Raw genomic sequence first — 25721 nt, forward strand, 5'->3', positions numbered from 1 at the left:
TAACATGGGGTGACACCTTGATGGTGCCTGGTTGACCCAGCATAGCATTGGGGCTACAACTAACACACGCAATGACTACTCAGTGTGTGTGCACTGGGTGACTTGCACTGCATTTAAGTCTTCATACACACAGAACACGACAAACAACACATACCAGAGATCAGAAACCAGGAAGTAATCAAATACAGGAAGAAAGCAATATGAACAAATCTTGACAAAAAGTTTGACCAGCGAGAAGGGTAGAATGTGCTGAACTCTTATAGGGAGGCTAGACCCTGCCACATATGGAAAGAGCAATCAATAACAGGCACAAGACAAAACTAGACTACAGAGAGGAGGGTATGGGAGATATTAGGTCAGTCAGCCAATAGAGCCAAGTTCAGACTGCCGGACAAGACAATTAAAGTAAAAATTAACATCTGCTAAACCTACTAACATGGACAGAGGAGGAAGTAGATGCTGATATGACACTTACCATTTGAAATGTGTAGGATCTGCATCACTACTGCACCATGATGTATTAAAGATTTTGCAATAAACCTTGGATTTTATTTATGGCGCTGAGATCCATCTCCTCTTTTCAGCGTAAAAACATGTAAGCTCTGGTTTGGTTGTTCATATACAATCACCAGCCACTTTATTAGGTACAACTGCTCGTTATCACTTAATTTCTAATCAGCCAATCACATGGCGGCATTTAGGCATGTAGACATGGTCAAGACAATCTCCTGCAGTTCAAACCAGGCATCAGTATGGGGAAGAAAGGTGATTTGAGTGCCTTTGAACGTGGCATGGTTGTTGGTGCCAGAAGGGCTGGTCTGAGTATTTCAGAAACTGCTGATGTACAGGGATTTTCACGCACAACTATCTCTTGGATTTACAGAGAATGGTCCGAAAAAGAAAAAACATCCAGTGAGCGGCAGTTCTGTGGGCGGAAATGCCTTGTTGATGTCAGAGGTCAGAGGAGAATGGGCAGACTGGTTCGAGCTGATAGAAAGACAACAGTGACTCAAATCACCACCCGTTACAACCAAGGTAGGCAGAAGAGCATCTCTGAACGCACAATACGTCGAACTTTGAGGCAGATGGGCTACAGCAGCAGAAGACCACACCGGTAGCCACTCCTTTCAGCTAAGAACAGGAAACTGAAGCTACAATTTGCACAAGCTCATCGAAATTGGACAGTAGAAGATTGGAAAAACGTTGCCTGGTCTGATGAGTCTCGATTTCTGCTGCGACATTCGGATGGTAGGGTCAGAATTTGGCGTCAACAGCATGAAAGCATGGATCCATCCTGCCTTGTATCAATGGTTCAGGCTGGTGGTGGTGGTGTCATGGTGTGGGGAATATTTTCTTGGCACTCTTTGGCCCCTTGATACCAATTGTTTCATTGTTGCAACGCCACAGCCTACCTGAGTATTTTTGCTGACTATGTCCATCCCTTTATGACCACAATGTACCCAACATCTGATGCTACTTTCAGCAGGATAATGCGCCATGTCATAAAGCTGGAATCATCTCAGACTGGTTACTTGAACATGAGTTCACTGTACTCAAATGGCCTCCACAGTCACCAGATCTCAATCCAATGGAACGGGAGATTTACATCATGGATGTGCAGCCGACAAATCTGCGGCAACTGTGTGATGCCATCATGTCAATATGGACCAAAATCTCTGAGGAATGCTTTCAGCACCTTGTTGAATCTATGCCACGAAGAATTGAGGCAGTTCTGAAGGCAAAAGGGGGTCCAACCCGTTACTAGCATGGTGTACCTAATAAAGTGTCCAGTGAGTGTCACTCTTTTCCACTCTAATGTTGTGTCATGAGCTATCCAGGAGTACATGATTGATCCCTGTAAGAGAATTTATGTCAAGCCACTGAACACCAAGGATAGAGGCAATTAGCTTCATGTCCATTTTCAACAACTCAATTTGTAAAGCCTTTGATAACACTTCACTGGGGGCAGCCCCATGGTCAGTATTTGACTGAACAAACAGAGTACCAGGGGTCCTTTGGTGGGCCCAGACTCGTACCCAATAATGGACCTCAGCGGTCCAGCAAAAGAGGACCTACTAGGAAGGCTACTAGGATATGTCTTCAAGAGATTTATGGAGGCTGGGCCCCCAGAGTAATTTCATCTGGTTGGCTTGGACACTGCCCAGGGGATTTAAAGTTAAGCTTTTCTCTGTCGGCGGCCATTTTCAGGTGGATCTTCACTCTAGTACACTCTGTCATTGCAAGTTTAGGTATTCAAGAAAAATAGGAAAGAATGATTAAGCATAGCAGATTGTAATATGCTTCCAGGGTGACATTGTTAGGAGTAGACTGTACATATAGAGAGATGGATAGCTGCAGGGGAGGGTCTGTGGCTGTAGTAGCCTTTGCCCCCGGAGCTGTCAAAGCAACTCCATGCCTCCAGTTAACTCAGAAATTAATTCGTATATTTAAGGATATTTAAGGATATTTAAGGATTAGAGATGAGCGAGCACTAAAATGCTCGGGTGCTTGTTATTCGAGACAAACTTTTCCAGATGCTCGAGTGCTCGTCTCGAATAACGAGCCCCATTGAAGTCAATGGGAGACTCGAGCATTTTTCAAAGGGACCATGGTTCGGGAATAAAATGTGTTAATTAACTGAAAAAGAATGTCTTCTGATAAGTTAGCAGATGTATGCAAACATCTGCAATCTATTCTTCACTGTTCCGTGCGTATATTATCTCCCGACCAGTTAGCAGATGTGAAGAACAGTGAAGAATAGAATAAAAACAGTGAACACAGGATCAATTAAGTGAAAAACGCAGTGAAAAACACAGTGAAGAATAGATTGCAGATGTTGGCACATCTGCTTACTTGTCGGGAGATGCGCTGTCCCGGGATCCGCTCCTCTTCTTCCACTGAAGTCTCCCCGATCTCTCTGCCCTTCCCGATGTCTCTGCGCCGCTACCCCAATGTCTCCGTATGTGCCGCTGCCCCGGTGCCTCCGTGCGTGCCGGTGCCTCCATGCGTGCTGCTGCCCCGTTGTCTCCGTGCCTGCCGCTGCCCGATGTCTCCGTGCCTGCTGCTGCCCGATGTCTCTGTGCTGCTCCGCGGTGTCTCTGTGCTGCTCCCTGGTGTCTCTGTCCTGCTCACCGTGTTCTTCAATGTGTTCTTCACATACTATTTTGTTTGCACCGTTCCGCGTGTATCTCCCGACAAGCAGATGTGCCGAACATCTGTAATCTATTCTTCACTGTGTTTTTCACTGTGTTTTTCACTTAAATGATCCTGTGTTCACTGTGTTCACTGTTTTTATTCTATTCTTCATTGTTCTTCACTGTGTTTTTTAAATTAAATGCTCGATCTCGAGCAGGGGAAATACTCGTCCGAGCAACGAGCCGTTTCGAGTACCTTAATACTCGAACGAGCATCAAGCTCGGACGAGTATACTCGCTCATCTCTATTAAGGATTAAACTTTAGGTACAGGAAATCAAGCATGGGGAATCTTTTCAAAAATAGATTCCCCATGGTATATTTCCTTTAAAGTTTTAGTGCTTTTGTCCTTCCATTGATAGCTGAAAAAATATATTTTGCCCTAAGACTAGTCCATTCACTTTTTTGTGAGTTATGGGAACTCCTCAGTATTCTTTCTTTGTTTTTTCAGAACCCACAGTAAATGTCTGAAATAGTATTTCCTTTTGGGTTTATTATTAGAACAGTGAGTCATCCTGCTTTTTTCATTTTATTAATTGTTCACATTTCACTGTTAGACCCATTCCACACTTGCGAGTGTGATGCGATGAACTCGCTTCACACTCGCAATGCATGCTGCCGGGATTGCACGCCCGAACGCTGCACATCGGGACTGAACTCAGCATGTCAGTTTATCCCGGTGTGCAGCGTATGGGCCGTGTGATCCCGGCAGCATGCGCTGCGAGTGTGATGCGAATTCATCGCATCACACTCGCAAGTGTGGAACGGGCCTTAAAGTGGCTTAATGAAATAAATGATCAAAAATAAAAAAATACATTTTACTTTCATTATTTTATATAGAAGGAGATATTTCATTGATATTTCAAGATGGATAACCCTCTGAAATTTGCTGTATTGCATAGAAATGTGTTCATTCAAAACTTTAAAACCAGCAATTTTCTTTCTCTAAATAATGAGGTCAATATACCTTTAAGGTAACATCATATTATAACTAAACCTTGAACTTTTTGTTATATATGGAAAATGTGTGTTAACAATTTTAATACATTATTCAAGCAAAATCATATTCCTTTGTTCTTATGCTCAATCATACTTAGAAAATGTGTCTTTCTGATGCGCAGGATATAATTTACTATTGCAATAATTACAAGATGTAAAGTTCTCCCCTGGTGGGTTTTGTTTCTCTAGTGACTGATTTTAAGGTGACATTTTCTAATAATCAACTTCACCTGCTGGTTGGTTTATTCAGAGCTTTTCAATTTTGTGGAACACCATATGGCCAAGGAGGTCTGGAGAGTGATCTGGGTATTATGCAGTAACAATAGAAGCAGTTGTGGCCGGGGCTGAATAAGGCACACTTGTCTATGTGCAAATGTTTAGTCAAGTCAAACAAGTCTGATATGAAAAAGAGGAAAAATCTTTACATTCATTATGTTTCCATTACTTGAGATATCCGACATTGTTGTAGAAAATAAAATGGTATATAAAGTAATTGCATTCACTGGCCCACATTTATTAAAGCGCTTGTGCCAGGTTTCTGCTTGCACATATTTTTTATAAAATATCAAGTTTTTTTGCGTGGATGCATTGGGGCACATTTACTTACCCGTCCAGAGGAGTTCACAGAGAGTGCATTGTCAGACGATAATGCAATGAGCCACGATTCACTAAGATTGTGCCGCTGATATCCTGCATGTGTTGCTTCCCCGCTCAGGTCCGACGGAGGTCACCTTCTTCTCCCTGGTGCATGTAAATGCTTGGTCTTTCGACACAATTTGAAGGTTAAATCCCATGCTCGGTCCGAATCAGTTTGACGGCCCGCCCCATTTCTGTCGCATGAAAGCCAGCGCACCTACACTAAAATCCCATCGCGTGCAATGCAATCCCCACTCAAATATCTGTCATAGCCGTGCAAAACCCGAAAACATGGGGCTTAGTAAATAAGCCCCATTGTGTCCACAGTGCCATAAAATTCTGTGCCTAAAGGGTCGTCCTGGTGCCAATTTGGAATGTGTGACACATTTATTATAGACACTCAACAGAATTGTGTCACATGCAGTATGTTAAAAGTGCACCAAAAAATTTGATGCACACTTCTCAAGCAGTGCAAAGTGCGGCTGATTAATGAAGTACAGGCAGTGCCCGCGTTACATACAAGATAGGGTCTGTAGGTTTGTTCTTAACTTGAATTTGTATGTAAGTCGGAACTCTATATTTTATCATTGTAATCCCAGACAGAACTTTTTTGGTCTCTGTGACAATTGGATTTTAAAAATGTTGGGTTGTCGTAAGAATCACTAAAGCTTCATTACAGACACATTTGATAACTGTTACAGCTGATCATTGTAGTCTAGGACTAAAGTACAATAAGTTACCAATATCCAGAGGTCTGTTTGTAACTAGGGGTCGTATGTAAGTCGAGTGTTCTTAAGTAGGAGACTGCCTGTATTAATAATCTGATGCACATAAACATATAAAATAATAATACAAATAAAAATATACATATTTCCATTTATTTCCATAGTATAATGTACATTTACGACACTTGTTTATACTGCATAGTCTGTCTACTTGGAGGTTGGCATTTAGGGTACTTGTCTGCTCCATTTCTAAAGGCTCTATTATTTCGGGCTATTAAATACAGTACTGGGAACAAACATTTAGGACATTTATATGTCCTTATTGGCTAAAGGCATTTCCACACTGCAGTCTCTTAGCTAATTATGCATGAAAAAAATGAACTGTAAAATAATCAACTTACTTAATGTCTAAAAGCAAAATACACAGCTACAATGTATTTATATATTGTGATGATATTGTATTGATTTATATATATACTCACTAAATATGCCATAAAACCCACAACCTAATAAAAAATGAATTTGGCCTACAGTGTACCATGGGCTTTAAATATTACATTAATTTTTTTTTATATAGAAATTCCTCTTGGAACATTCGCAGATGCATGTAATGTTACTCTTGAATTGCTTCTTGTACATCTTTTTTTATCTTAAAGCTAGAAATCCCTACAGACATCTGTCCTTTGCTTCAGTGATGTCATTAAATTGAAGACTGGCATATTTCCAAAAAAAAAAGTTTTCTTTTGACCTAGCTTTAAAAAGATTCTTCTGGTACATTGCTAAAAAAAAGTATGCGTTTCTTTATCACTTGGAAGTAAATAAGTTTATCTACCTAGCATCTGATGTCTGGGAATGCAGATGCTAGCCAATCATGATGCTCTCAGTTGGTAGTGAAAAATATAATTATGGAAATTGTAGACATAATAATCATCTTTGTAAACCACATTTAGTTAGACCAATGGTTGAAAAATCTTTGCATGCTAATTAGTGTTTAACTGACCTGAATTGCAAACTTCTGATTCGTTGTAAACTGTGCAAGAAGTTCGGTGCTGATACTGTATTTGGCTCAACACCCATGCCATTAATGCACGCAATCAGTGCTGGCACCCATTCTGGATAAAAACTCTTAAAAAGTTAGAAGTGACTACCCTCCCCAAAAAGGTGGCACGCAGTGTCATCAGCAGGTTAGTGTCGGCGTGTGTGGCCGTGAGTGATTTAAATGCTGCTGGAATTTAAACAGTCAACACCCACGATTGGTGCCAGCACTTAACACAGATGTTGCTGGTACCCGAACCCAGAACTGGACATCTATTTTAAATTCGAATTCAGCCTAAATCATCCAAACCTGAATTTCAAATGGTCAGCTCATTTCTTAGCCCTTATTTTTTCTAAAAGTTCAATGTTCCATACTTCTAACAGGGCTGGCATCAGCACCCGGCTGACCTGGGCAAGTGCCGGGGCCCTAGAGCTCCAAAGGGGCCCACTATGACGATGGACCAGAAACAGTGGCGCCGCATAACAACAGCCGTATTACGTGCCACCGGGCCCATCTCCCTACCTCACGGGCCTGGGGGCAACGTATAATTCAGAATCCCATTCACTCCTGTCGCTCCCACCCCACCGTGCCTTGCCTTGCCTCGTCCTGCCTTACCCCGCTGTGCCCTGCCCTCCCTGCTTTAACCCGCCCTGCCTTACCCTACCCGCAGTGGCGCAGCCGATGTGGCGGTCTCCTTCCTGACTCTGCCACCACTTCCCGAACAAGTGACATCCAGCTGGGGTGAGTATACTTGCTACATATGCTGTATATCTGTGTGTGTGTTGTGTATATACTGGATGCGTGTGTATATATGCTGTATATCTGAGTGTATGTGTTATGTATATACTGGATGCGTGTATGTATATATGCTGTATATCTGTGCGAATGTGTTGTGTATATACAGGATGCGTGTGTATATAAACTGTATATCTTTGTTTATGTATTGAATATACTTGATGCGTGTGTATATATGCTGTATATCTGTGCATATGTGCTGTGTGTATATATTGGATGTGCATGTATATATGCTATATATCTGTGTGTATATATGCTGTATATACTGGATATGTGTATGTGTTGTATATACTTGATGCATGTATGTTGTATAAATTGGATGTGTGTGTGTGAGTGTATATATGCTCTATATCTGTGTATATTTGATGTGTATGTAGTGTATTTGTGTATAAATGTAGGAATGTGACTGTTGTGTGTAACATATAAGTGAATGGTAGCTGAGCTTGTTTACAGAACAAATTCTGAACGTAATGCACCCTTAGCAAATAATTAAGGTTATAAGAAGCTGGCTAAATATAAACTGTCTAAATTCACTGTATTAATGTTAATATATAGCAATAAAACTACTTTGACAAGTCCATGTACCAAGGCTTATTAAGTTAAACTATATACATCTAAATTAATTCTTTCATTTTGATATCATTCCTCTTTTGGCGTCAAAGTGGTAGTAGAGGTTTTATTGATATCCGCTATTTATGGGATGGGGATAACAGTCTGATTTATGAATGCCCATTTGCTAAAACCCATACCGATTACGATAATGGGACATAGTTTCAACTGCATTCAAAACTATGGGAACAATGGTATCCTAGCACTCTTATTTACTGTCTGAATGTTGTGCCCAACAATTTCCGACACTCCCACGTTATTTTATTTCCCTGAAATACTCTTTAAGTTGCCAACTGCAAATGTTTCTGCTTAGCACTGTACTGTATGTTGTTAGCAAAGCTTTTAACAGTTTGCACTACATGAAATAATAGTGTGAAAGTATGACATATTTGTGAAGAGGGTTAAAGTGACTTTTGCTTTATTTAATAAACAAGTAACTTAATTCATAGGAAAACATAACTGAGTTCTAGCAGAATAGATGTGTGATAGAAATGCCGCCTGGTTATATATGTTATATGCCACAAACATGTTAAAGGGGTTATCTGACAGTTTCAAAAATTCTGGAGGTGTGCTGGGGAGGCTCTTTTAAAAAAACAAAGTTATACTCACCTCCATCACTCCCGATGTCCCAATCGACCGTCTGGCCATGCCATACCCCTGTTTGCCAAAAGACCCTCCCCAGCCTGCCTCCAGAATTTTAAATACATGCCCCTTTAATGGCATGTAGCATATGCCGTGCCATACTGTACAGTGTAAAAGTAAAAAATAATGTAATGATAAAAGTAATGTAAAATATGTTTATACTATATATGTTTATTATGAATAATGATCTTTGAGACTGACTCGTGTGCTTGTGTGATGACATCAGAGATATGTCACCAGTGAAATAAGTGCCTCATGCAGGTTGTTGCTGGATAGCTAGAGAGGAGTCTGAGGTATTGCCCAGTGGAAGCTCTAAAAATAGTGAGGTCCTAGACTCAGGAGTTGTGCGTCTTCCCTATTGTTAAGGTAGACAGTTGAGTACCGTCCATAACACACTTAGAAAGGTAAGACTATAATGTACACTCACCGGCCACTTTATTAGGTACACCATTATAGTAACGGGTTGGACCCCCTTTTGCCTTCAGAACTGCCTCAATTCTTTGTGGCATAGATTCAACAAGGCGCTGGAAGCATTCCTCAGAGATTTTGGTCCATATTGACATGATGGCATCACACAGTTGCCGCAGATTTGTTAGCTGCACATCCATGATGCGAATCTCCCGTTCCACCACATCCCAAAGATGCTCTATTGGATTGAGATCTGGTGACTGTGGAGGACATTTGAGTAAAGTGAACTCATTGTCATGTTCAAGAAACCAGTCTGAGATGATTCCAGCTTTATGACATGGCGCATTATCCTGCTGAAAGTAGCCATCAGATGTTGGGTACATTGTGGTCATAAAGGGATGGACATGGTCAGCAACAATACTCAGGTAGGCTGTGGCGTTGCAACGATGAAACAATTGGTACCAAGGGGCCAAAGAGTGCCAAGAAAATATTCCCCACACCATGACACCACCACCAACAGCCTGAACCATTGATACAAGGCAGGATGGATCCATGCTTTCATGCTGTTGACGCCAAATTCTGACCCTACCATCCGAATGTCGCAGCAGAAGACTCATCACACCAGGCAACGTTTTTCCAATCTTCTACTGTCTTCTACTGTTCTACTGTATTTCGATGAGCTTGTGCAAATTGGAGCCTCAGTTTCCTGTTCTTAGCTGAAAGGAGTGGCGCCCGGTGTGGTCTTCTGCTGCTGTAGCCCATCTGCCTCAAAGTTCGATGTACTGTGCATTCAGAGATGCTCTTCTGCCTACCGTGGTTGTAACGGCGATTTGAGTCACTGTTGCCTTTCTATCAGCTCGAACCAGTCTGCCCATTCTCCTCTGACCTCTGGCATCAACAAGGCATTTCCGCCCACAGAACTGCCACTCACTGGATGTTTTTTCTTTTTCGGACCATTCTCTGTAAACCCTAGAGATGGTTGTGTGTGAAAATCCCAGTAGATCAGCAGTTTCTGAAATACTCAGACCAGCCCTTCTGGCACCAACAACCATGCCACGTTCAAAGGCACTCAAATCACCTTTCTTCCCCATACTGATGCTCGGTTTGAACTGCAGGAGATTGTCTTGACCATGTCTACATGCCTAAATGCACTGAGTTGCCGCCATGTGATTGGCTGATTAGAAATTAAGTGTTAACGAGCAGTTGGACAGGTGTACCTATTAAAGTGGCCGGTGAGTGTATACCATTATAGTAAAGTATCGTAAGCCTTAGGAGAGCGAGTTAGGTCAAAGTTTAATGGTTCAGCAAGGTTTGAGTCCTTGTTCTCTTACAGATGTGAGGGATGTCCACCTGTAAAGGTTAGATCTTGAACACAGTCGTGAAATGCAATGGAGAGTTCTAGTGATTATGCCAGAGTTCAGTATATAGCAGAGAAACACTAGCAATTATGGTTACCATCCCAGGTTTTTTTTATAGGGGCAAAAAACAAAAGAAAAAAATTCCAGACATAAAATGCAGTAGTAAGTCAGGTGGTGGTGGTGGTGGTGAGAACATAAAGGCCCATATCATTATTAAGTTGGATTTACTTTTGAAGGTTAAAGTAACTATAACAGATGAGTCTGAAAGCTTATAATTATGAGTAGGGTAGAGCAGATCAGAACTGCTATGTTCAAGTCCATGCTGCACACTGCCGGCCAGTGGTCCAGCATTCGGGTGAAAAAGTTGGCAACGGTGGCTTGGCCAGCATTAAAAGATTTAACACCCATGATCGGTGCCGACCAGCTTAGACCAAACCTGACAACTTAAATGGATTGTTAGAGAATAGGAGTACCATGACAGTCATGATTTGGAGGCTACTGCTTGTGCGTGGATCACTTTGACTAGCTTATGTCAGAATAAGGATCCAACTGTTTTAATCTAAAAGAAACTGTTGCAGGTGATAGAAAAAGCACAGATCTGAAGTTGCCAGCATGAAGACTTATAGTGTCAGGACATTGTACAAGTATTCTACCGACGCACATATGACTGTTTAAATCTAGTCATATCTTGGAACCACATACTACCAGGAGCAACTAGGTCCCAATTATTTTAGAGAACTCATTAATGCAAACAACCTATCTCTTTTGTCTTCTGTGTTGTTCTTCTTGAAGCCTGACCACTCCGAAAGCAGTGCAGGGAACTGAAGTAGTGGAGAAAGAGCATGGAAAAGTGCTTGAAGCCCACACTCCATCCCGCATGCAAAAAAACATTTTCTGACATAATTTAGGCTATTTTCAACATACTTTTATTCAAGTTTGATTCAGGTTTTCCTTCATAATTGTACAAGGGTCTTTCAAGCTTATTCTAGGCAATATTAAAGGGGTTGCTTAAAAAAAAAATTATCTTTCGGGTTTTGTGTTTCTGGTGCTCAATATGTATTATAAATTACATGCTTAACATTCATCAACCAATTTTTTTCCAGCATATTTTGTCACCACAGCGGGAACATGTTCCAGCCTCTGCCTTCTGCCTGTGTATACTTAGGCAGGCTCTTGTTGTGATGGTGACATCACCACCAGCCTCTGCATAGTGAGACTAGCAATGACTGGGGTGCTGCGTTTAAACAGGTCGGGGGAGAGAGGTGAGTTTAAGCCATTTTCACCACCCAAATGTATATATAAAATATTTCCTGGCAACTCCTTTAAACTTTTGTAATGTTTATATTCATAGAACTGTTTTACATTTATTGTATATAGTTTAACTGACAACTAAATATGTAAAAGGCTAATATTTTAAATTTCAATTTTACTTATCTTTTACAATCATATCACCAAAAACATCACAAATAGCATTAGGTGTTGGTTGTATAGGTATGGCCTGTCTTGTTTTCCGAGATCTACGTACACTATAATTGGTAGCCTAATTTTCCTAATTTTCCTTTACTAAAAAACTACATATGGTAGCTCATTTACATGGATATAGAGGCATATTTACAGGAGGGACTTATGGTAGGAACTGCTCCCGAAGCACAAATGGTGGTAACAAGAACAAGGTCTTGACAGTCCCTTTGTGTCAGGAAGCAGGGAACACTCAAGTGAAGGGACATTCAAAAAGTGTCAGGACAAGAGCATAGGAGATCAATAAGGAAGTGTCTGTATGAAGTGTCTGTCTTTAAATTTCCATGCTATTCAATGTTATCTTATTTCCCTAACAGCAGCATTATAATAATGTCCCAGCAGGAAAATAAATGGTTTAATGACAATGAAGTAGAGTTGCTGCTTTAGAGCATCAAGAAGAGACCTCGGATCAGATTTTGGTCAAGACATGCTAAAATATGAATAATTCAGGTAAACCAAGGGTGGATTTACAAAATACCAACAAAAAGTTAAAAAATAAATAAAATTATAGTTCATAGTTAAGCAGATACGTAATAGTTGCAAGTCAAATTTATGTATGACAGTCCACAAAATGATGGTAGTCTCATGTTCAAAGCTGCAGTGGATGGTGAGATCTGGAGCCCTAAAGTGTAAAGCTAAAACCATTGTTACCCTTTTGCTCATTACTGTATTTACGTCATTCTGAGTGGTTTTGTAAATATTTTAACCAGCAGAAAGTGCTTAAGAAACAAAAGTAATTTCTCTCCACAGCCAACAGCGATTGCAATTTATAGATTATTTTGTAAATGGTAACATTTTATTTTAGATACATTTTTGTGACCCACTTCAAATATCTATTATACAGAAGATTTCTGCTTAACGGTAGACAAGACAAATAAAATCAAGTCATTCAATTCTTTATGTTGCCCTTAGCCACTCTGTTAAGATTCTACACTATAAAACGCGCTGGAATAATGCACATCTTATTATTGCTATAAATAATGCACTGATCAAAATTCTCAGCAGATGTCTGTTCTAATTTTAGTCTGTGCTTTTATTGTATTGAGAGATGACCAATAATATTTCCTACAGAATAGAAAAAAAGAAAAAAAGTTAAATACACAATCTTCTATGGTTTTCTTATATTACACATATAATAACATGAAGAATTGGTAAGGAACACAACTTCGGAGCTTTGGTGGGGGGCTGGTACATGGCACTTTAATACTGTAGTCTAGTTAACCCTAATCATACATGCAACCTAAATATTTACCCAAACAGTGGTATATTTCAGGATGAGCCCAATACTTCAGGAATCGGTCATTTAAGTAATCTACTGCTATTATAATGAAAACTCCCATGTGTTTTGCGGTCTGATATGGCAGTTCATTGTAGAGCCAGATCAATGCGGTGGTGATGGAACCTAATAGAATGGGTGTAGTCTAATGAAATCACATTCTTTTATCAAGATAAATATGCCTTCTAATGACTAAATCACCAGAGGCATTGTCGTTCAATACATGCTCTCCTAACCTTGACATGACCAGGATTCAAATAAGAGCATAATGTAGAGTTAAGCAGACCCTCCCATGCTTATGGACTGCATATTCTAATAAAGTGGAAAATTGCACCAAATATGCCGAGGATAGGGCCTAACTTGTCTTCGTGGGAAAACCCCTTTAATGTTTTAAACACTGCAGAAGTTTGTATGAGGGATATCATGATTATTTTATAAGAGCTTTCAGATTATTGCTTAAGTTCACAAAGTACCTTATTGTCAGGTCTGGGAGTCTGTGGACCCTCTGGACCACCGCGGGAGATGGTACTAGCCGACCTGGGAACAGAGTCTAAGTGGCACCCGGTTTTCATCAGAGCCCGCCGCAAAACGGGATGGACTTCCTGCGGCGGGATACCACCAGGTCGTTCCACAGGTGCGACTAGCCCGCAGTGGCTGCCAAGGTAGTAACACAGGAGACAGTCTGTACCCGGAGTGGCAGCAGGAGAATAGCAGTGGAAGGCACACTAAGACTCACGTCTGGAATCGCAGGAGCTAGCACACAGGAATGCAGGACCACAGGGACGGACTGGCACACAGGAACGCAGAACCACTGGAACGGACTGGCACACAGGAACACAGGACCACAGGAGCGGACTGGCACACAGGAACACAGAAACGGACTGGCACACAGGAACACAGGAACGGACTGGCATACATTAACGCAGGAACGAACTGCCACACAGGAATGCAGGAATCACAGGAATGCAGGAATCACAGGAATTCAGGAATCACAGGAGAGCTTTCTCTTCAGGAAGTTTGAGGATCCGTCAAGGGTAACAGGAAGAGGCTGGAATTTAAATCAGGCCAGTGCCAATTATCGGCGCGCTGGTCCATTAAATCTTAGCGAGTCCTAGCGCACCCTAGGAGACGGGGACGAAGCAGCGGAGATCGCCGCTGGAGCCAGGGGAGGTAAGTGGTGCTGGGCACCGGAGATGCGCGGAGAGCCACGTGTGCGCCCCCGATCCGAGACAGGGATCACGGGAGCACCCGTGACACTTATATTCTAAACAAGCAATGATTGATAAGTCGCTGCATGTAAAATAATAAAAATATTAGTTTGTTAAAACCCCAAATAAATAAGATAAATAATTAAAGTAATTTTCTACTAGTACCAAAGCCCATTGTCATGGTTACTAGCATCAATTAAACTCCAGTGCATGAACTGTACTATTCCTCATGTCATTCCACAAATGTAACTGGCCACCCTTTGATTTGATTCCTGTTTAGGCAAAATATCTGTGCCAAAAGAGACAAAGCAATGACCACTTGGCTTTCCAATTCTCTGTAGAATGTCAAAATAATGAAAGGTGTATAGATACTTTATCACTAGAAAACGTATATACACTTCAAACTTCTGCAATGACCTCAGCCAGCCATTCACTAAAATTGTCATAACAGCTGGCTAAACATATTACCAAGACACTGAGTATGAAAACACATGATCATATACCAAGGGCATGTGAGCAACAATCAATGAATGGTTTGCATCACAGATCCTACAAAAAAAAATATAATAATAAAGGGAAGGAAGGGTGCTCATTCCAAAAAAACAGTAAAATGGTTCAATAAATACACAAATAAAATGAAAAATACACTAGCACACATCAAGTCTAGATATATATGTTGTCAGGTGTTTCCATTATTCTGTTGATCATTGATGTAAAACAATGGGAATGAAACAATAGTAATAATGTATATGGTGGATTCTGCCATATGGACAAACAATAATACAATTCAATATGGGGCACAGAAGAAGCACAGAGGCTAAACCCTGGGTCGGGCAAGGATTGGCGTCCTCGTGGAGTTATTTGTGATATGCGCATTTTTTATCTACATATGTGAGTAGAACTGGAAATAAAAGTTTGAAAAGTTTGAAACTGTCTACACTATGTCTGGATATGTCTCTTATATGCAGTGAGTGGAGGAGACTAGGACAGGAGTGAAAATATTGACGGTTTCTGGTCTGAATGGTGACTTATCCCTGAAAGTGATCCCTTGTGTTTGGTGCACAAATAAGGAGGAAACCTGCATGGATTGTCTTTTTCGTTTTTGAGCTCCGGTCACAAAAGAGTTTCTTCTACTGGATTAGTGTATAAAATATTCTTTATAGCATTCCCTCTTTTATTTGAAATCTCATCCATTTACTTATATAAACCTCCTCCAAAGTTATGTGTAAATGAGCAGAAAACTGTAATATTTTGCCAGGGATCATGAGTCAAGCTTAGGGTCTTTGGCGGAAATGTATCAATCTTTCTATGCCAGAAATGCCGAAATGGTTTTCCGCACATTTATTAAGGGTTATACGCGATTTTCAGGCTGTTCTCTGTCTTGTCCGAAAAGAGGTGAGGCTTATTTCTTGTGCCAGAAAATTCACTAGATCAGTTCAGATCAGTGGTCTTAGACTACTCCGAATACATCACCCATCATGATTTATCTGGTGCAGAATATGACTGTAAAGTCTAACTCTACACTGGTCTATTCACCAACACTTTCATTAATGTCCCCCTATATCAGTGATGGCGAACCTTTTAGCAACCGAGTTCCCAAACTGCAACCCAAAACCTCCCTTATTTATTGTGAGGTGCCAACCAAAAATTGAAGCAGTAACTTATTGCTCTGTGTTCTTCAACAGCTTTCAGTCATATTTGCCTCCTGAGGACAGCAACATAGTAGAAAAATTTGCATCATTTTAGCTTCTTTCCAGTGTCCCTCTGTACACAGAGAATCGTGGGGTCCTTCAAAGATAATTTGGCCCTGTTTACACATTCTCCCTATTCCTACAGTCCAAAGTAGAAAAGTAAGTATCCCTTTAATATATGACTGAAAACCGCATCTTTTAAGTTCATGGAACTGCAGGAAGATTCTTTGAATCCTGTCTAGTGCGATGGCCTTTTTGCCCACAGAAAGGGCTCTGAGTGCCGCCTCTGGCTCCTGTGCCATAGGTTCGCCACCACTTCCCTATATATTGGGTTATATAGCAGCAAGAATCATGGTTGGTAAATTCATAGTTGGGAATGTGAGCTACAGATTCATCCTTTTTGCTTAACTACCTGTATATGATTCTTTAGCTCTGATTACATACTGTACCTCACAAACCTGATCTAATAAAGAAAATGATCTCCATTCATTTGAGTAAAAAATCTACTCTTTTAAGTCATATAAGGCTAGTGGTTCTGTGAGCTAAAGTACAACCTGGGAATTTAGAACTTAATAAGGAATTGGATGTTTATTTACAGCTGCTGTAGCAACTATGTTTTTACCTGCCTATATGTCTGTTACAGTCTGATACCGTTTTAAAGATATCAGAACCATGGTTCTAGCTGCTGTAGAGCCAAATATCCGAATTAGTACCGCTTCCAGTCTCTGAGCCTTACTCTTTCTTGCAAAAGATGAAAGATTTCTTCTCAATTTTACATTTAAATGGGGGGAATTTCACATAAAAGAGGGAAGTCCAGAAAGTATATACCATACCCTATATAGTAGTTTAACAGGGTAAAAGGATCTCTCTAAGGGTCTCTTTCCCTAACAATACAATAAACACCATTATTATGCAGACATATTAGTAGTAATAATAAGGCTTCCATTACCTTAGACGAGCATTGGGCATCTATCTCATCTATATACGAAGAGGATAAATAGGCCCCTGTGCAAGACTGAGATATAGTCCTTATGTTAATATAGAGCACCACATTTTTCTTTATTCATTCAAACAATTCCTTATCAGTTAAGTGCAATGAAGTACCTTACCCTCACATCTTAGAGGCCTTTTACATTAGATGGGCAAGTCAGTGGACGAAGTTTTAGATATAAGTGAGACCGTAAAATTCTGAATGCTAGAATACGCCTGCATCAGTTTTATGAAATAGCACTTTTTATTACATACCCCATTTAATTACTTTCCCTAACCTATTGGGTCCCCCGAGGTTGGATTAAGTTTACATAAAGTAGATTGTACTTTGATTTTAGTGAAAAGTTATCTATACTTATGAATGGGAATCCCACTGAATTCAACTAATCTTTGGCTGAAACTACTGCATATCCGCTGAACTCATTGCAGAGATCTGAGAGTACACAATGCATTATAAAGCAAACTTGTCACCAGGAAAGTTATTGTTAGCTGGTGACAGGTTCCATTAGCCTATTCTATGCTTTTTTTAAATGTGTCTTTACTAGCATACTGAATAATTTCAATAGTTTATATAAGTTTAATTCACACTACCTGGCTCCCTGCCAGCAGCATGTAATGAGTCATGGGGGTGGGAGCAGCTGCAGGCTGTGTAAGCCTGTGTCTCCTCTTTAAATAGTTAAGTGTTGAATCTAGTCACTGATATTAATTTTAAAGAATTCTTTTTTATTATTAGCTAACAAATATATATGTGTGACATTTTGGTCATATCCTGACCTTCATCAGATGCAGTTTGCTGCGTTTATAGAGGCAATGTAGGTTTCTGCTGGGCAGGCGATAGTGCTTTAGAGAAAATGGTGGGAACACCCACTCTACTAAGTGAAGTCTCCTCTCCTTCACACTCATCCAGAAACCTGGAGATGGTGTGGATGAGAGCAAAAATGCATAAAGAGACACAGGCACAGACAGACTGCAGCTGAATCTTCCTCCAGGGCTTACCACTTGCTGCTGGCAGGGAACCAGGTAATATTTAAAATTTAGCATAACATAGACTTTTGGAACATGACACCAACTGGGTGACAGGTTCACCTTAATGTGACATCTGAACATAAATAACAAAAGAATCATGATCCAGAGGCTTCAAATCTGTAGCTTTTATTTTATTCCAATACTTGCAAATCCAGTGTAAACATCCTGAGTCAATGCGTTTCAGGTATCACCCATAATCACCTTAATCAGGTATTAGTTATCACTAGAGATGAGCGAACATACTCGTCCGAGCTTGATGCTCATTCGAGCATTAGCATACTCGAAACTGCTCGTTGCTCGGACGAGTATTTCGCCAGCTCGAGAAAATGGCATCTCCCGCCGTTTTGCTTTTTGCCGGCCAGAAACAGAGCCAATCACAAGCCAGGAGACTCTGCACTCCACCCAGCATGACGTGGTACCCTTACACGTCGATAGCAGTGGTTGGCTGGCCTGATCAGGTGACCCTAGAATAGACTAGCCCCTGCCCGTGCTGCTCGCGTCATTCTCTGTCTGGATGCCGCTAGGGAGAGAGCTGCTGCTGGTCAGGGAAAGCGTTAGGGTGTTCTATTAGAATAGTGTTAGGCAGGAGTGATTCTACAAGAACCCAACAGTCCTTCTTAGGGCTACAATAACGTTTTATTTTCCTTTTTTTTGGTTTGCTTGTGGCTGGGCTTGCTGCTATTAGTAGTGCAGCTAGTACCATATTGTGAGTAAGTTGCAGGGAGACTTGTGTTTAGCTCTTAGTGACACACATATCCACCTCAAACACCGAAGTGGGACAATTTATTAGGGGTTTGATTTGAATTACGCCGAGTCTGCTGATTTATTTTTTTGTACGTTTATTTCTTTTTAGAACTCACAGTAATCTGCCAAAGCAGTGTGCTTTGAGTGTGGGCTAGAAAAAAGCCATATGAGAACCCCAATGGCTTATTTAGGCCTATAATAGCGTTATATTTTCCTTTTTTTTGGTTTGCTTGTGGCTGGGCTTGCTGGCATTAGTAGTGCAGCTAGTACCATATTGTGAGTAATTTGCAGGGAGACTTGCAACCGTTGTGTGTAGCTCTTAGTGACACACATATCCACCTCAAACACCTCTTAGAAGTGCTGTTTGGGGAGTAGCCTAGAGACAGGGGCTTGGATTGGCGAAAGCTCGCCTGGCAGTGGAGCGCCAGCTCCATCTCAAGATCCAACTAACATAGTTTTAACTGCAGTACCTTTAATCTACTACTAGTTCACTGCCTCCATACATGGTCCCCTTATCAAACGAGCTGTGTCAGGCAGAATTTTGGCTTGTTTTCATGGATTCCACATCAAACTTGTTAACTTTGTCGCCACCCTGCTGTGATTCAATGCATCTGATAGAACAACTACAACGAGTTGAAATACAGTCAGAAATTCTACTGGTAACAATGGACGTGGAATCGTTGTATACGAATATTGCACATGACCTGGGAATAGCAGCAGTGGCCTATCATCTGGACAACAGAAGAGAGAACCCCGACCGTAAGCATGATTCATTCATTTTGGATTTACTGCACTTTATACTGAATCATAACTATTTTGTTTTCGACAAAACGTACTACAGACAGATATCTGGAACGGCAATGGGTGCGCGTTGTGCCCCCTCCTACGCAAACCTCTTTTTGGGATGGTGGGAGGAGACACTCGTGCACCCATTGCCAAGATATCAATCCAAGATACTTAAATGGTATCGCTTCATAGATGACATCATCTTTCTATGGCAGGGCTCCGAACAAGAATGTCTGGAATTCGTGGACGAATTGAATACCAACACAATCAATGTAAAGCTAGTTCCATACATCTCCAGTACATCAGTAGAATTTCTGGACCTGAAAGTATCAAGGCAGCAGGAGAAAATCACTACCTCATTATTTCGCAAAAAAACTGCGACCAACAACATATTACATTTTAAAAGCTTCCACCCACAGCACCTCAAGAAGGGAATACCATATGGCCAGATGTTGAGATTGAAGAGAAACTGCAGTGACCCACAGGAATTCAAAACACATGCAAAAGAACTAACAGAGAGACTAAAAGCAAGAGGATATCCAAAGAAGATCATCTCCCAAGCATATATGCGAGTCAGCAAAATCAATAGAGAAACACTTTTAACACCAAAACCGAAAAAACCAAGAAATGACAAAGAAGTGAGACTAATCACAACATTTAATAACCAATGGCAAGATCTGTACCAGATCCTGGGTAAGAACTGGAACATATTAACGAGTGAACCCAGACTAAGGGAGCACATCAGCATGAGACCAACTCTCACGGCCAGAAGAGCCAGAAACCTAAAGGACCACCTCACTAAAAGTCATTTCATACAACCTGCTCTGAGTACCACAGGAGGACATCAAATCAGAGGATCATATGCCTGTGGAGAATGTAACATCTGCCAATATATGGCAAACACAGACACATTCACGGACCCCACTAACGGGAAGCACTACAAACTAAGAGATTACATTAATTGTAAAACAAGAAACGTCGTTTATGCACTTGAATGTACGTGCTCTAGGATCTATGTTGGTCAAACAACACAACCATTAAAAAAGAGAATGCAACAACACATCTCTTCTATCAACATGGCCAAAAAACATTTCAGACAAGACAAAAATCTCACCTCAGTGGCGAGTCACTTTATGAACCATCATAACAGTCAAAACACAGGGTTAAAAATATATGGACTAGAGAAGATCACTACCAACATCAGAGGAGGTGATGTCACTCCAATGTTACTTCAAAAAGAATCCAGGTGGATATATAATCTAAACTCCATGACACCGAAAGGGATGAATGAAGAATTACAGTTCACCGGATTCTACAAAAAGGTATAACCCCTTAACCCTTGTCAGCTGTATTTTGCCATCTGAGTCAATATAGGGGTGATAGGAGCATACATGTCAATTTTTGTGCTTTGTCGCCATTCTACACAATACAATACAGATACATGGCCCTTTATGTTTAAGGGTCGATTCTAGAATGGGACCATGATTGGGGTTATTTATTGGTCATAGAGGCTAAAAAGACGGATAGAGCATAAGATATATGCACTTTAATTTAAAATAATTTTCCAAAGAACAATTCTCTGTTCTTTCACAGTTTTTTTCTTCTTTTCTACACAGCACTGTTTGATAAAGATGTCATCACCACACAAGAAATAGGAGGCACGGCTATAGTCAGCCCAGAATAAAGTCTTCCCACCAGAGATGTGACATCAACTCAAGGGGAGAAGTTTTGAAAATCACCTGAAAAAAAGAACAAAAGAAAAAAGAACATTCACTCACCCAAGTAATCCGGAGGCAAATATATATGGACTCCTTCCCTGAAAAGAAATAAGAAAAAGAAAAAGTAAAAATGTATAATATGGGGACACTCATAACAATATAATAATTTTTGTCACCACATCACTATTTATTTTAGATTTTTTCACTCTCACATGTTGTCACAGTCACTTCACTATCATAGTGATCCCCAATTTATATGTTTATCACCACTTCTCTAGGCCAACATATTCCGCATAGGCATATTTGCCTGCCTCCAATACTTAATATCTAATCATGCACAATCTGCAAACTTATAGACTTTTTTACAGCTCATCTTTCATCCATCACTAGCCCCAATGTACTATATGTACACCCAGAATAGGCAGTTCACAGACCCAATTCAAGTTACAACCCTATACTTTAAAGCTAATCCTCACAGCTACATTAGCCCAAATTCCTTACTTCAACAGTCCTCCAATCCCTGAGACTATACCTCATAAATTTCCCTTGCACGACAAAAACGGGACTCCGGGGGCGTGTTTTCCTGGTGACGCGCGACTGATGCAAGCTGGAGGTGGAGGATTGTGTCAGTCGCGCGAGATCCGGGACCGCGCATGCGCGGAGTCACCGAGACATGGCCGCTCGCACATACACGCATGGCCAGCTCTACAGCGTCTCCCCACACAGGTGAGCCAACTCTCCAATCACCATTATGATACTTATATACCATCTTAGAGCACTAGACTCTAGACCCCTGAGGAAGCCACAACGTAGGCGGAACGCGTGGGGCGCGTGATCTCCCCCATCTTACAACTCGGTGATATCAACCTTTTTCTACTCATAATTAGACTCTATTGCATTGACTGCTTCATCTATTGTGTCATTCTGTATATTGATTGTGGGCCACTGTTTATACCTGTACCACATTGGCAACCAATGCACTGTCTATCAGTGATTACACCATTTCACATACCAACACCAAGTTGAGATACACCATTATCTTCAGAAAAGGGGGGGAACAGGACATGTTATTTTCATGCACTGTGGATAGCACTTTACTTTTGTAGTGCTCATTTTAAATGCTTTTAAATGTCAGTGTTTAGTGTTTTTTGCATAAATAAATTGATATATTTCACTATATATTTTTAAGTTGTCCTTATACACATCCCACCTTTTCCTCTTTACTATATACTCGTTAAGGATGTGTGACACGTTGAGTCATTTGTACTCTACATAATACACTTTTCTCAGGCACTCTGGAACTTTATTCCTATGTGAGCCTGTTTCCTACTCAACTAATTGTAAAAATTACAGTGTAAGGAGTAATTGGCCACTTAGTGAGACGCTGTTGCAATGGCCATGGATATTAATGCAAGGGAAAATATTTGGAATAGTCAGGTGGCATCAGTATTTTCTGGTGCCACAGATGACAATCCTGACCAGGACTTTAAATACATCACGGAGGAACTAATAGAACTACAAAAATCACATGTACGTATATGGTGGAACATAAAAAGTCTAGAAGAATACATCAAACAGGGAATTATGCCCAGAGGATTACGTGTACAAATCTTTCCCTCTTGGGAAGTTGAGGAGGAATTTAAATCTACATGGGAACAAGGACTGAAGCAATGCTCTACTATATTAATTCAAATGCTGCTCACACATGATAAAATGCTTCTAGAACAGGTAAAAAACAAAATTATAGCATTGGAAGCTAAATTGATACAATATAATGCACAAAATCAGGTTATGCCATTCCAAAACAAACTAAAAGAGATTTTAGAAAAATACGAAAGGGACATTAAAGAAGGAAAGAGAAGAAAGTTCAACAGAGACAGAGAGGACTACCAGGCTAAAAGGGAATACAAATGGATCCACAAAGGCAATAGACGTAGGATCAGGCAATACTCCACATATAGACAGTCTCCCAAAATCAATAAACAAAATGATGCATCAACACCCATGGAGTCAGCATCAAGCGATTTTTTATCTACGGATGCCAGCGATGTGGATACAGGCCCAGACAGAGTCAATACCCGGAAAAGAGGCCCAAAGCACAGAGAAACATCGCCGGGCCACAAGCAAACAAAACGATACCATCGGCGATAGAAACACAGGTATTGAATAAACAGTCACAAGATACTCTACAGGTCATTAACCTCTCCTCATACCAACTCACGGAGACAGAAATCGCGGTCCTGCAGAGGGGGTTGACTTTCTCCCCAATGCAAAAATTAGATAAATTCATATTTGTAAAAGACCTGTATATGTATTGCAGACAACTTACCTTTAAAATCCTTTACCAACAGCCAACCATGGCAGACAACTTCACCGGGACGGAGAGACAAGTATTCATTGATTTGTTGGATCTATTAAAAGAAAATGAAGAATCATCACCACCAAATGAAGGTAACAACTTTCCCACCCGTTTACCCTCTCAATCCACCCCCTCATTGGGTCTATGCCCGGCTATAAACATATTTTTTCAAACAGTCTTACAAGACATCAAAGACCTACGAATTGATCAAAATAGGGGCAATAACATATCCAAACCAGAACAAGAGGCATTGAAAGGATTAAGTCAGAACAAGTCCTTTATAATACGAGAAGCGGACAAAGGAGGTAACGTTGTACTATGGGCAGTAGAGGATTATGTAATGGAAGCAAAAAACCAACTGAATAATAAAAATTTTTATTTCAGGCTCCCTTCAAACCCTACAGACATATTTAAGAACAAATACGACCGGCTGATTACGGAGGCACTGCATCAAAATATAATCGACCAAAAAGAAGCCAAATATCTTAGAGTGGAAGCGCCAGTCACTCCCACCTTCTATGTGGTGCCAAAAATTCACAAATCCTTAACCAAACCGCCAGGTAGGCCAATAGTTGCAGGGATAGGAGGATTATGCGAACGAGCCTGCACCTATCTTGATTTCTTTCTGCAGCCACTTGTATTGCAACTAGATTCATACATACGTGATTCAATGCATCTGATAGAACAACTACAACGAGTTGAAATACAGTCAGAAATTCTACTGGTAACAATGGACGTGGAATCGTTGTATACGAATATTGCACATGACCTGGGAATAGCAGCAGTGGCCTATCATCTGGACAACAGAAGAGAGAACCCCGACCGTAAGCATGATTCATTCATTTTGGATTTACTGCACTTTATACTGAATCATAACTATTTTGTTTTCGACAAAACGTACTACAGACAGATATCTGGAACGGCAATGGGTGCGCGTTGTGCCCCCTCCTACGCAAACCTCTTTTTGGGATGGTGGGAGGAGACACTCGTGCACCCATTGCCAAGATATCAATCCAAGATACTTAAATGGTATCGCTTCATAGATGACATCATCTTTCTATGGCAGGGCTCCGAACAAGAATGTCTGGAATTCGTGGACGAATTGAATACCAACACAATCAATGTAAAGCTAGTTCCATACATCTCCAGTACATCAGTAGAATTTCTGGACCTGAAAGTATCAAGGCAGCAGGAGAAAATCACTACCTCATTATTTCGCAAAAAAACTGCGACCAACAACATATTACATTTTAAAAGCTTCCACCCACAGCACCTCAAGAAGGGAATACCATATGGCCAGATGTTGAGATTGAAGAGAAACTGCAGTGACCCACAGGAATTCAAAACACATGCAAAAGAACTAACAGAGAGACTAAAAGCAAGAGGATATCCAAAGAAGATCATCTCCCAAGCATATATGCGAGTCAGCAAAATCAATAGAGAAACACTTTTAACACCAAAACCGAAAAAACCAAGAAATGACAAAGAAGTGAGACTAATCACAACATTTAATAACCAATGGCAAGATCTGTACCAGATCCTGGGTAAGAACTGGAACATATTAACGAGTGAACCCAGACTAAGGGAGCACATCAGCATGAGACCAACTCTCACGGCCAGAAGAGCCAGAAACCTAAAGGACCACCTCACTAAAAGTCATTTCATACAACCTGCTCTGAGTACCACAGGAGGACATCAAATCAGAGGATCATATGCCTGTGGAGAATGTAACATCTGCCAATATATGGCAAACACAGACACATTCACGGACCCCACTAACGGGAAGCACTACAAACTAAGAGATTACATTAATTGTAAAACAAGAAACGTCGTTTATGCACTTGAATGTACGTGCTCTAGGATCTATGTTGGTCAAACAACACAACCATTAAAAAAGAGAATGCAACAACACATCTCTTCTATCAACATGGCCAAAAAACATTTCAGACAAGACAAAAATCTCACCTCAGTGGCGAGTCACTTTATGAACCATCATAACAGTCA

Source organism: Engystomops pustulosus, chromosome 1 (assembly GCF_040894005.1).
Source record: "Engystomops pustulosus chromosome 1, aEngPut4.maternal, whole genome shotgun sequence".
In the NCBI taxonomy this organism is placed as follows: Eukaryota; Metazoa; Chordata; class Amphibia; order Anura; family Leptodactylidae; genus Engystomops; species Engystomops pustulosus.